We start from the raw sequence: 11,731 nt of genomic DNA on the forward strand, positions 1-11,731 counted from the left end.
GGTTTCTTTCTCTCGCCGGCCCCTTCCGCATTGTAGTGTCCTCTATGAGCAGCTCCACACTCTAGGAAGGGGATCCTGAATGGGGCACCTAGAGGAGACAATAGCTTGGCCCCATTATAACAATCTGACAGAGTATCTCATGATATGTCAGAAGACCAAACTTCAAAAAAGTCAGTGAACTGACCTAATTGGATTTTATCTATTTCCAGAATCAGTTTTTCAACTAAAAAAATGTAGAAACCCTCTGTTGGGTTTGGCAGACCAGTTGGTCTTTATAACATAGTTTGAACAGAACAAGGAGGCAGTGCAACACAGAACACAGGTCTGTCAGTGTCTGGTTATTTCCAGTTACTTCCCCTAGAGAGTTAAGAGGAAGGTACTGCTCATATTAGTTATTATTCGTTGCTGTGATAAAACACCACGACCAGAAGAAACTGATAGGAGAGTTTATTTTATTTAGCATATGGTTCCAGAAGGGGAGTCCATAATTGTGAGGGAGGCATGTCAATGGTCATATCTTTAACTGCACACGCAGGAAGCAGAAAGGGCAAACAGAATGGAGAGAGGCTATGAACTCTAAAAGCCCATTCTGGTGATATACTTCCTCCGGAAGGCTGAACCTACTCGGGCCCCCAGTCTCCCCAGACAGTGCCTCCAGCTGAGGACCAAGTGTTCCAGGAGCCTATGGGGAGGTTTCTCATTCAAGCCGCCGCAGTGCTTACCAAGTTGTCTACCGCCACCATGGTGCTTTCAGTACCTTGAGTATCAGCAGACTCTCTCCTAATTTCTCAGAACTCAGATAGACAGCTTTAGCATGAGTGACTTCAGTGGGTCAGTCCTTTTTTTTTTTTTTTTTGAGACAGGGTTTCTCTGTGTATCTTTGCTCCTTTCCTCGAACTCACAGAGATCCTCCTGGCTCTGCCTCCTAAGTGCTGGGATTAAAGGCGTGTGCCACCACCGCCCGGCTTAGTGGGTCAGTCTTTTGGTGTCTACTGCAGATCCTTGGCCCAAATGGTCTCCTATAAATTTTATTTAGCATAGATCACCGGCTCTCATCCACTAGACAACGGATCTTATTCATTTCCTTTTTATGTTTTCAGTGTCCAAGTTCATGGAAAGAACAAATGTCTATGAAATGGCCGAGCGAATGAGGAGGGAACCAGATGAGCCTGACCTCACTGTAAACAACATTCAGAGAGACCACTTGCCAGTCTGCTCTAGAGCAGACTATCAAACAATTTGTGTTTGATAATTTATGCTAGAGATAATGCCGACTCAGGGTGACATCTTTTCCAAGATGACCACAGCTGTCACATTTCTGAAATTTTAAATCCTAGGTGGGAAAGAAGCTTTGGAAATCATGGCGCTGCAGCTGCTGAGGCATATTGGAGTGAAGAGCCGATATTCCCATACGTTATTTCCTAAGCGCCTATGCAGCGAGTAGCCTGATGCATAATACGATATGACCACTAGGTGGTGCTCATGTTTGCTGTCTTTTCTAGACAAGGCACCGGAAGCTAATGAAGCCAGAAATGATTCAATTGGAAGGCAACTAAACCCTCCCTCAAATACTAACTACAGTAACTTTCAGTTCAAACAGTACCTCAGGTAAGAAAAAAATAAAAGAATGATTGTTTAACACCTTTGCTATGATGTTTTTGTGCTTTGAGGTTGATTACAATTGGCACTAGAATCTTATCCTCTTAAGTGTGTGTGCGTGTGTGCGCGTGTGCGCGTGTGCGCGTGTGCGCGTGTGCGCGTGTGCGCGTGTGCGCGTGTGCGCGTGTGCGCGTGTGCGCGTGTGCGCGTGTGCGCGTGTGCGCGTGTGCGCGTGTGCGCGTGTGCGTGTGTGTGTGTGTGTGTGTGTGTGTTGGGGGGATGTTATTATCCCTGGTTCATACATCCAGATACAGTATGGGGTTCCTAAGCTTTTGTCTTACTTTTTTTGTTTGTTGGTTGGTTGTTTTGTTTGTTTATTTTCATTTTTTTGTTTTCCAAGACAGGGTTTCTCTGTGTGGCCTTGCTATCCTGGAACATCGCTTGCCCCCCCCCCCCCCCCCCTCGCCCAGTGCTGGGATTACAAGTGTGTGACACCACTGCCTGGCTTCCTTTTGAAGCATCCCAGCAGGTGAGTAGACTCTTGAATGAGTTCAGGTTATGACTAACAGCGAAGCATGACAAACAGACAGACAAAACAGCTGCAGCATGACTGAAATGTTTCCCTTTAAGATCCATGAATTACTTTTTAACTGAGCTAAAGCTTTGCCTTGGACGTCTCATACTTTTTTATATCAAAAAGTCATACATACTCATTTATAAAACCCAGAAACAATAAAGAGACAAAGAAAAACACCATTAATCTTGGTTCCAATAAGAAATAGGCACTTTCATATTTCATAGTCTTTTATAAGTCATTTATTTATACATGTTGTGATAGTTAGCTTTGACTGTCAACTTGACACAGCCTAGAATCACCTGGGAAGAGAATGCCAATGATGGACTGCCCCCTCCCCCCAACAGGGCTGGCCTGTGGGAATGTCTGTGAAGGGGTGGGCTTAAGTCAGTTCATTGGTGTGGGAAGAGCCAGCCTACTGTGGGCAGTACCATTCCTTAGGCAGAGGTCTTGAACTCTTGAAGGATGGAGAAACAGAACTAAGTAAGCAAACAAGTGACTATGTAATGAATTCATTTCTCTCCACTCTTGACTGTGATGTGATTTGATCAGCTGCCTGCCTTCACCTGCCTTGACTTTCTCACAATGGTGGTCTTTGACCTAGAACTGCAAATCAAACCCCTTTTCCCTAAGTTGTTTTTTGTTGGGGTATTTAATCACTGCCACAGAAACAAAATTAGAACACAAGACTAGTTTGGTATACTTTTAATAGACTCACATTGTTGCACACACCATGTTAAAATTTTCAGTTCACTAACACTGATATCTCCAATTTGGACAACATTGTTTGTTGGATACACACTGTTTCATGTGTGTGTGTGTGTGTGTGTGTGTGTGTGTGTGTGTGTGTGTGTGTGCCTACAGAGGTCAGAAGAGAGTGTTGGATTCCCTGGAAGTGGATGACTGTTAACCAGCATCTGGGTGCTAGAAACCAATCCTGGGGCCTCTCAAAGAGCAGCAAGTGCTCTTAACTATTGAACCATTTCTCCAGGCCAGTCCCATTGGTCTATATATTCTAAAAAACACTGTCATGGCTGGGTGGTGGTGGCACACGCCTTTAATCCCAGCACATGGGAGGCAGAGGCAGGAGGATCTCTGTGAGTTCTGAGGCCAGCATGGGCTACAGAGCAAGTTCCAGGTCAGGCACCAAAGCTGCATAGAGAAATGCTGTCTCTCAAAAACAGAACAAAACAAAACAAAACAAAAACCTATTTTTTTTATCTTGTTTTGTATTTTGTGTTTTTCTAAATGGTATACTTAGAATATTTTTCATATCTTCAGTTCTCCAAAAGCATATTTTAAATTTTATTTTCTGGATATATAGAAATTCATCTAATTTTTTCTATTCTTAAACTGTAATATATATATATATATATATATATATATATATATATATATATATATATATATCTTTTATAATAAAAACAATTTAACTCATAATATTTCAGCCAAATCTTTGCTCACATCTATAGTGATAAAGCTAAGTTCCCCAAGGTAGGGTTGGTGGGTTAAGTGATTTACAGCCTGTTAAGGTTTTGATATTTCTTCTTATTCTTTCTGCATGAGACCTATGTGGATTTGTCTCTGTTCTCACACTTCTTTGAACCTCATCATCAATGAGCATTTTCATTTAAATGTAGTTTCTAGTTCTAAAGGTAAAATAGTATTTGAAAATTTATTTTGTTTATTATTACTGTGTGCATAGTTTATGTGGTGTGTGTGTGTGTGTGTGTGTGTGTGTGTGTGTGTGTGTGTGAGAGAGAGAGAGAGAGAGAGAGAGAGAGAGAGAGAGAGAGAGAGAGAGAGAGAGAGAGAGGTTTCTGGAGTTGGTTCTCTCCTCCCATCAATTTCTAGGACTTGACCTGTGTCATCATTTTTGTGCAGCATGCATTTTCACCCGCTGGGACCCATTTATGCTCCTTTGACTACTAACTAGGTTGAAGATGTTTTCTAGTTAATTGTTCTTAATAGGTTTTTGCACTGCTTTGTTGGTTTCCTTCATCATTTTAAATTGGTATTAGCTTTTATTCTTACTGTCATGAAGAGATTAAAAACATATTAGTTATTAACTCAGCAATCATATTTCTTATGTTAGTGTGTTTCTGTCATATAGAATTTAATATATTATGAATGAAATAGTTTTTGCTAAAGTTTCCAAGGTTAGCTTCCCCATTTTGTAACACTTAGCAATCAGGGGAGACAAGAGAGAGCATTGTGTGGCCCACAGAAGTAGCCTTCCTTTGTGTCATTAAATGACCATTTCTCTAAAGAGCCTTTGGCCAAACAGTTATTAAGGAAATAACTGGAAATCATTCAACTCTTGCTGGGAAAACTCATGAAGCTGGAGAGAGGGCAACACTGTTTCCCTTGGGGGCCACTTGGAAATACCCGGCTTTTTTTTTTTTTTTTTTTTAACTTATTGTTGTCTTCATCAAGGTTCCAGAAATACTAAGCATTTTAAAGAATGTAGAACAAGGGATCGCTCATCCCCAGTGCTAACAGCAGTGCCCACCAAGAAACACTGCGTTAGACCATTATCCAAAGACATCTTTAAAATATACCTCTGTTTTGCTTACTACTGTGATTGTTTGAGATAGAATCTTACTATGTTGTCTGGCTTAACCTTAGCCATGTGATCCTCCTGCCTCAGCCCTCTGAGTGCTGGAATCACATGCTGTATTACCTAGTTTGAGTGAAAAACAACGAATTTCTTTCCTTAAGACATTTGAAAGCCACATTCCAGCTTCTGTATCAGTGGTTCTAAACCTATGTATTGTGACCCTTAGAAGAATTGAATACTCTTTCACAGGGGTTGCCTAAGACCATTGGAAAACACAGCTATTTACATTATGATTCATAAGAGTAGCAAAGTTACAGTTAAGAAGTAGCAACGAAAACGTGAGAACTGTATTAAAAAGTTGCAACATGAGGAAGATTGAGAACCAATGTTCTATATGGCCATGTGTTTTTCATGGTGTGTATATCAGCTTAATGGATGGGAATGGGAGAAAATGCACCCGTGTTTTCAAAGTAGAAGCAGCTTGAGTTAAGTGTGAGCATGGGACTGACCTTCAGAATGTGAGTGGTCATCAATCTGCAAGTTTGTTAAATTATCATTTGCTTAGAAAGTACTGCAGGGGGAGTTGAAAATAAACTGCTAACTTGGTAGTTACAGTCTTAACGATGCTACCACTCCAGGAAAAAGAAGACAAAAAATACTAATTGGGAACATATCTACTTTCCATTCCCCTAATGCTTTCCTGTCCATGTTTTCTACCAAGGATGGCAGCAGCCTCAGCCTTGCCAATGCAACTGCCTTGCCTCATACTGTCCTGTTTCCTCTAGGTGCTGTTTGTTCTAATGAAATGTGGAAGGCAGGAAACAACCAGGTCTATTTTTATCTGTGAGTACACTGTTCTTGGAAATATAATTATTTTGTTCATTGGAGATTGCCTTTGATCAAACAACAAAGAGGTATAAGCCAGAGTGGTTTTTTTTTTTGTTGCCTGCAGATGGCAGCAGTTATTAACTTGTCATTTTAAATACAAGGTGTTGGTTTTCTCCAGTTCTAAAGTGCTATATTAATGCAGGGCTGATTGTGTTCTAATAAAAAATTAAAGGTGCACACACCATAATTGGAGAAGAGAATTGAATTGACACACTTGATACATCATTTAAAATGTTAGTAATCAGAATTGGTACACAAAAGGCTTATTAATACACTTCCCCCATTAGACAACATATTGAAAAGTGATATGAGAGTTTAAGAACAGGATTTGATTAACGTTAGCCTGTGGTTAAAATCAATTACTGTATGTTGGAAAATGACATTTCAAAATATGCTTAAAATATTATAAACTTTATGATCTTTAATTTTAGTTTCAGAACAGCAAATGATAATAATGTTGATTGTTCTTTGAGAGATACCAATGAGATATATTCTGGAATGCAGACACTAAGTAATGCTTTCAACTAATCATACCATTCAAATTGTAGACTTTAGTAAGGTACAACACCAATGCCATCATCCTTTTATGTCATAAAAGCATGTGGATAGAGTATGTAATTCTGATGCCATGAGGAATATAGAGTGGAACTGCAGAAGTCTGATAAGAGTCCTGTGAAATGGACAAAGGAAATTGAAAGAAATTGTATGAGGCTTCATTTAACAGATGTGTTTTTCAAAAGTGATAAAGAGCATGGCAATGTAGTTGGAACCACTTCCATCCCACCTTTTGTTGTGGAGTAGTTTCTTCTAAGAATAGAACAACATTACATCCTACAGGATGCTCATTAAGATTAGAAGTAAACAATTCCAAACAGTTTCAGGAAGTTCCTGAAGCTGACCAGATTCACCAAGCCCCTCCTCTCCTAAGCCTATGTGAATAGTAAAGAGCATTGTTGTCATTCTCTGAAGAGCCGTGCTTCAAGAAGACTTTCAGACAAGCCCAACAGCCTGAGAGAAACAGAGACCAGCTGAACTGCCCAGAATGCCAGGAAGGGGCTCAGGCCGACTGAGACACCAGGAAAGGACACTCTGCAACTTGTTGAGCTGCCAATAGGCTTTGCAGTGTGCTCCAGGTTTTCTAGCTTTGTGAACTGTAACCCATGCTGGGGTAGACTTTGGTGATACAGTTGTCTTTGAGTCGTGACCACTACTGTAAGTAACCTCTTACCCATATTCCATTAAGTAATCCCAATAAAACTCACTGGTTTACCAAGTTAGACTTTGGTGATATCTGTACTTTGGTCTTGTGGTGGGCTCCAATTCTGAAGTGATATGTGTTGTGTCTCCCTAGAATAAGTCTGTCATACAACATCATTAAGTCCTGCTTTACCTACAACAGGGGCTAACATAGCAGATATAATGAGAGGTACCTCTTTCAGCTATGTGCTTTCACCAAACTACATATCAAGAGTATGTAGAACATAGGAGCATAAAACATGTTGAAGATCATGTGCCCAGATAGGGAAAATAGAAACTTTGGGAATCTACTTGGTCCCAGGAAGAAGTGATGAACTGGTTTTGGAGACAGACTACTGGAGACTTCTGTCAAACTCCATGGCAATGCTTATATTCCTATCAATATAATCACAAAGCATTATGTAAAGGTCAGTCTAAATCATTGTATTGGCAAGAATTTAGTCATCTCTCAGATGTACTGGGTACTCTTACTAGAAGTGTTCAGAGGAGGCTGGATAATACCTCAATGGAAATGCAAGAGGAAATGTATGCATTAGATAGGGTCAGATTAGATTTGTATCTGTAATTACTGTTTTGAAAGTATGGTTAAAAGAGGGAAATGAGAGCCAAGTATGTGAGTGGGATGAACATGAATACACAGTGCTGCCAGCTCTCTCCATTTTGCTCCCTCCAAGCTGAAATTTCATTTGTTTAGTTGGTAGCTATTTACCAAGCTCTTTTTCTGAGCTGCTGTTAGAAGCCAATAGTCTCTGAAACCTTTATCTGGATGGTAAATTATGACAATTAGAAGTAAAACAAAGAAGATCCAGCCATAGTTTCTCTCCTATGTGGGTTAAAGAAAATCTTGAGAAAGGGGGGAACAGAGCAGAAGAACTTGGATATAGATGCTAAAGAAATACACACAGTACATGATGCTGCCATGTACTCTGCTCCAGTAGGCTATAGAACCCTCCCATACATCCTGAAATGTGATGTTTTCACTTTTGGCTCTTCTAAATACTTTCTAATTTCCATTAATTGACTTGTGGGTTTACTGTAAGTATTTCATTTATTTTTCCAGTATTCAGGCAAAATTTTCCAGATTATTTTCTGTAGATTTATTAATTTATTGCCATTGTTCTTATATATCACACTACAAATTCTTTAAAATTTACTGAACTTTTACAACTAATATGCTTAATGTATAATATATGCTTATATGAAAATTTATACAAAGAAAATTTAATAAGAAGAAATAATATTCATGCAGAATGCAACTCCTTGGACTTGGGTAGTGACTAAGCATACCGTCAGGTTAAGTAAAACCAATTGCTTAGCTACTGTAAGGAACACCCACAACTTTCAGTAGCTTAACATAGTAGATGATTTTATTCTCTTTGGGAGTGTTTGGTGGCAAACTTTCCTGTGATGATACGGGCACTCAGACTCCTGCATTCACGCTTGATCGTTCCTTAGATTCTCTTGGACTTCCGGTACTCCAATCTTTTGTGTTCAGCTGCTTGAAATAACATGAATGATCACACACAGCATACTCTAGATACTCTATTTGCAAATGTTTTATATGAGAGCCACTTAGTTTTTATTGATTTTTTAATTTTTATTTTATTTTACTGGGCCCAATTACATGGTCCAACCTACTAGCAGTGACAGAAAATGTTTAGGGGTGTTCAAAAGAAGAAGAGAGAGAAAGACTGAAGAAGGATTTGGAACCATTGAGAAAGAAGAGGAATCTGGAACCATTGATAAAGAAGAAGGATCTGGAACCATTGATGAAGGCAAGTGTTTCTTAAACTTTCTGAAGTTACTGGTTCCTTTCATCTTTCAACCAAACCTCAGGCTTTCTTCCTGTGAGGTGTCAGAATAAAGCACAGATTCTGTAGGATTGCTGCTTGTCACTGGTCACCTACCTCTCAGATGGTCTTGGCTTTTGACATTTCCTCTCTGCTGTTCTAGCTTGTCCAAGTCACTATAAGCACAAACCCAGAACCATTTCTCCATCCTCTGGGACCACACTGAAGCACAGCATAACTAGCAAAACTGCATTGAGAACTAGGATGAGCTATCAAGTAGGAATTCCAATCTGGAGTAAAGATGACTGACTGGCTTTGCTCTTTCAAAGTTTCAGCATCCAAGTCTGGAAACAGAACCCTGTAACTGGACATTTCCCTCCAGGTTTTAGGGGATGGAGTATTGACAAGAACCTAGAAGTCTTTCTAAGCCCATCCCCTATCTTCAAATTCGTTCACAGCAGTCATATCCTAAACAAGCAAACCAGACAAATGAAAATGAAAAACAAAACAGAACAACAGCAAATTATTTGGCTGCTGAAGAAATGATCTTTTACCTGAGTATTCTGAATGATCTTAACCCCTTAGGAGTTTCTCATAGGGTTGGTTTTTTGTTTTGTTTTTGTTTTTTTGCCTTTGATTTGTCCTTCTAAAAAGCCTTAAATAATTTCTCCCATATAACATTTTTCTCTCTAAAATGAACTTCCACTTCCCAGAACAACAATAATTGTTTTGTCCTTGTTTATTTATTTGCCTGATTCCCATCGACATCCCCCCCCCTTTGCCAGCAGTACATTCTAATAGCATCCACACAACTTTTGGAAATTATTTAAAAAGTAGATGGAAATCTGAGCTATTAATGACTCCTTTGGAAAACACAGCAGATGCTCCACCTTGTCTGCAGATTAGAGTCCCCCAGAGGACTTCTAACCCTCTTGGTTCTCAGACCACACCCCAGACCAATTAGATTAGAATGGCGCAGAGAGGCAGCTAGACCACGGTTTGCTTTTGAAAGTGCTTTACATGACTCCAGTGTGCAGCCGGGATTGAAAGCTACCAGCTTAAAAAGAGATCCATCTTCAACTTCAAAGAGTTAACTTTTTAGATGATGGCCAAATTGCAGCAAGATCTATGTGTTTTCAAAAGTGAAGTATTAAGTGTACCTTTAGAGCTACTTCTCTTGGGAAAGAGCCTACAATTTCTTTGGACTGTCACTGTTTGAAGATTTGACACTGGGGTATGATGTATTGGCTTCCAGATGAAATTATATTGCCTCCCCCTGCAAGTAATAGCATCAACCATAGCAATATCTTGGCTGTCAAATTTGTACATCTCAAAGCTAAGAATAATTCCCATTACCAGTAGAATTTTTTAAGGGGTAATTAAAACATTTTATCATAAATATCATTTAAAATAGAAGAAATTTTATTGAGCTTTATTATGTTTCTCATGATTAAGGTTATTAGACAGCTGGAAAAGCTTTTAGAACCAGTCCTATGAAGAAAATGCAAGAGTGATTAAATGGCTTTGCAGAGCTCCTGCAATCTCATCCCACCCAGTGTATTAATACATTATTAACTTCACCATCAGCTTTCTGAGTAACGACTTCTCTGCCCTGAGTGGTGGGAACCATCTGAGTCCCCTGCATTCCATCTATGTCAGTAAAAGCTGGAGAAACACACACACACACACACACATACACACACACACACACACACACACTCACACGTGCGTGCACACACACACACACTCACACACACTCACATGTGCGTGCACACACACACACACACACACACACACACACACACACACACACATTTCGTCCGAGGTGTCTTCTGAGTCTACCTCCACTCCTTACTAAGTACGGGAAGATTGATGGCGCCTTCTGTCTGCTGTGGTTCCCACTCTTCTCTTTCCTCAAGAGTGATAATTCCCTTTAGTCTTCTAAAACAGAAAACCTCCTTCTTTTTCACTCTTTATGTTTTGCTATCTCTGCAATCGAGGGCTACTGAACAAAGATCTTTCTCACTTTGAACCATCTTCTAGATTCTTAGCATACTTACATTTCAGCTATTTTTTTGAGGGGAGGGTCAGCCATTTGCTTATTATTGAAGTTCTTAGCTGTGTCTCACTTTTAACATCCCCTGCCTGTCTAAATTAAACTTGTTTTTCTGTGAATTTTATCTTCTTGACTTTTATTTTCACCAAAGCCATGAGTTCTAAAATCTGTAGCCTAGTTGTTTAGGAATATTCCCTGATGCTCCCACGCACTGCTTAGTGCTCAATACCTATTTGTGACACCAGGGTGGAGTTCCTACAGGAAATGAAGGAAAACGGGAAGTAGAATTGATAGGGAGTTATTAGGTATTTTGAAAATTGCTTTCAATGCAACATATTTCCCTGAGGATGTAATTTAGTTGATTTACACAAATGCAATTCATTTATTCCCCTAAAACCAATTGTTCTGTGCCTTGGGGAAATCACTTTGGTACTTGTCTGGTTGTGAAGGGATGATAGCAACTTCTGCCCCTCTTCCAGTCCTGGTAAGAATGAACAGTCAGAGAAGATAATTGACAAGTTAGCGTTCAGGAGGAATTCGTAAGTACAAAAGATGTTGATTGTGAAATTTGTGCAAAGCTCATCCACTATAGGCTAGTCTCTCTGGCATTAGCAGATGGCACCAGGGATGCTCATGTGTAGAGTTTGCTCCCTTCAACTGCTTCTACTTTAGGACAGTGATAAGCATTCTGCCCTGCAGCAGGGGTGGATTTATGTTAGTAACTAAGGTTTTCACTTTATAACTACCTGTTTCTGCCTCTTTGACCCAGTGGCTTAGTCTGTTGCTGCTCTAACACAACATCAAAGATGAACTAGCTTCCAACCAACAGAAGGTTCTGTTCTAGAGGCTGGAAGTTCAAGCCCATGATGCAGCTGACTCTGTTTGATAAGGACCTGTTGTTTATAGACACCTTAGCTATTTTGTATGGTAGTGGGAGAGGGAATTCTGGCCTTTTTGCCCCTTATAATGACACTAATCCATTTCTTGGGGGTCTCTACTGTGAATGA

At 39.8% G+C, this 11,731-nt stretch overlaps 1 long non-coding RNA gene across 1 annotated transcript; it reads left to right on the forward strand.

Moving 5' to 3' along the window:
* The first annotated feature begins 2,076 nt into the window (after positions 1-2,076).
* On the forward strand, positions 2,077-6,840 carry LOC118579315. Its single transcript, XR_004944462.1, has 3 exons — positions 2,077-2,128; positions 5,519-5,576; positions 6,591-6,840. It is a non-coding gene; the product is annotated as an uncharacterized LOC118579315 (long non-coding RNA).
* The last annotated feature ends 4,891 nt before the right edge of the window (positions 6,841-11,731 follow it).

Source organism: Onychomys torridus, chromosome 3 (assembly GCF_903995425.1).
Source record: "Onychomys torridus chromosome 3, mOncTor1.1, whole genome shotgun sequence".
In the NCBI taxonomy this organism is placed as follows: domain Eukaryota; kingdom Metazoa; phylum Chordata; class Mammalia; order Rodentia; family Cricetidae; genus Onychomys; species Onychomys torridus.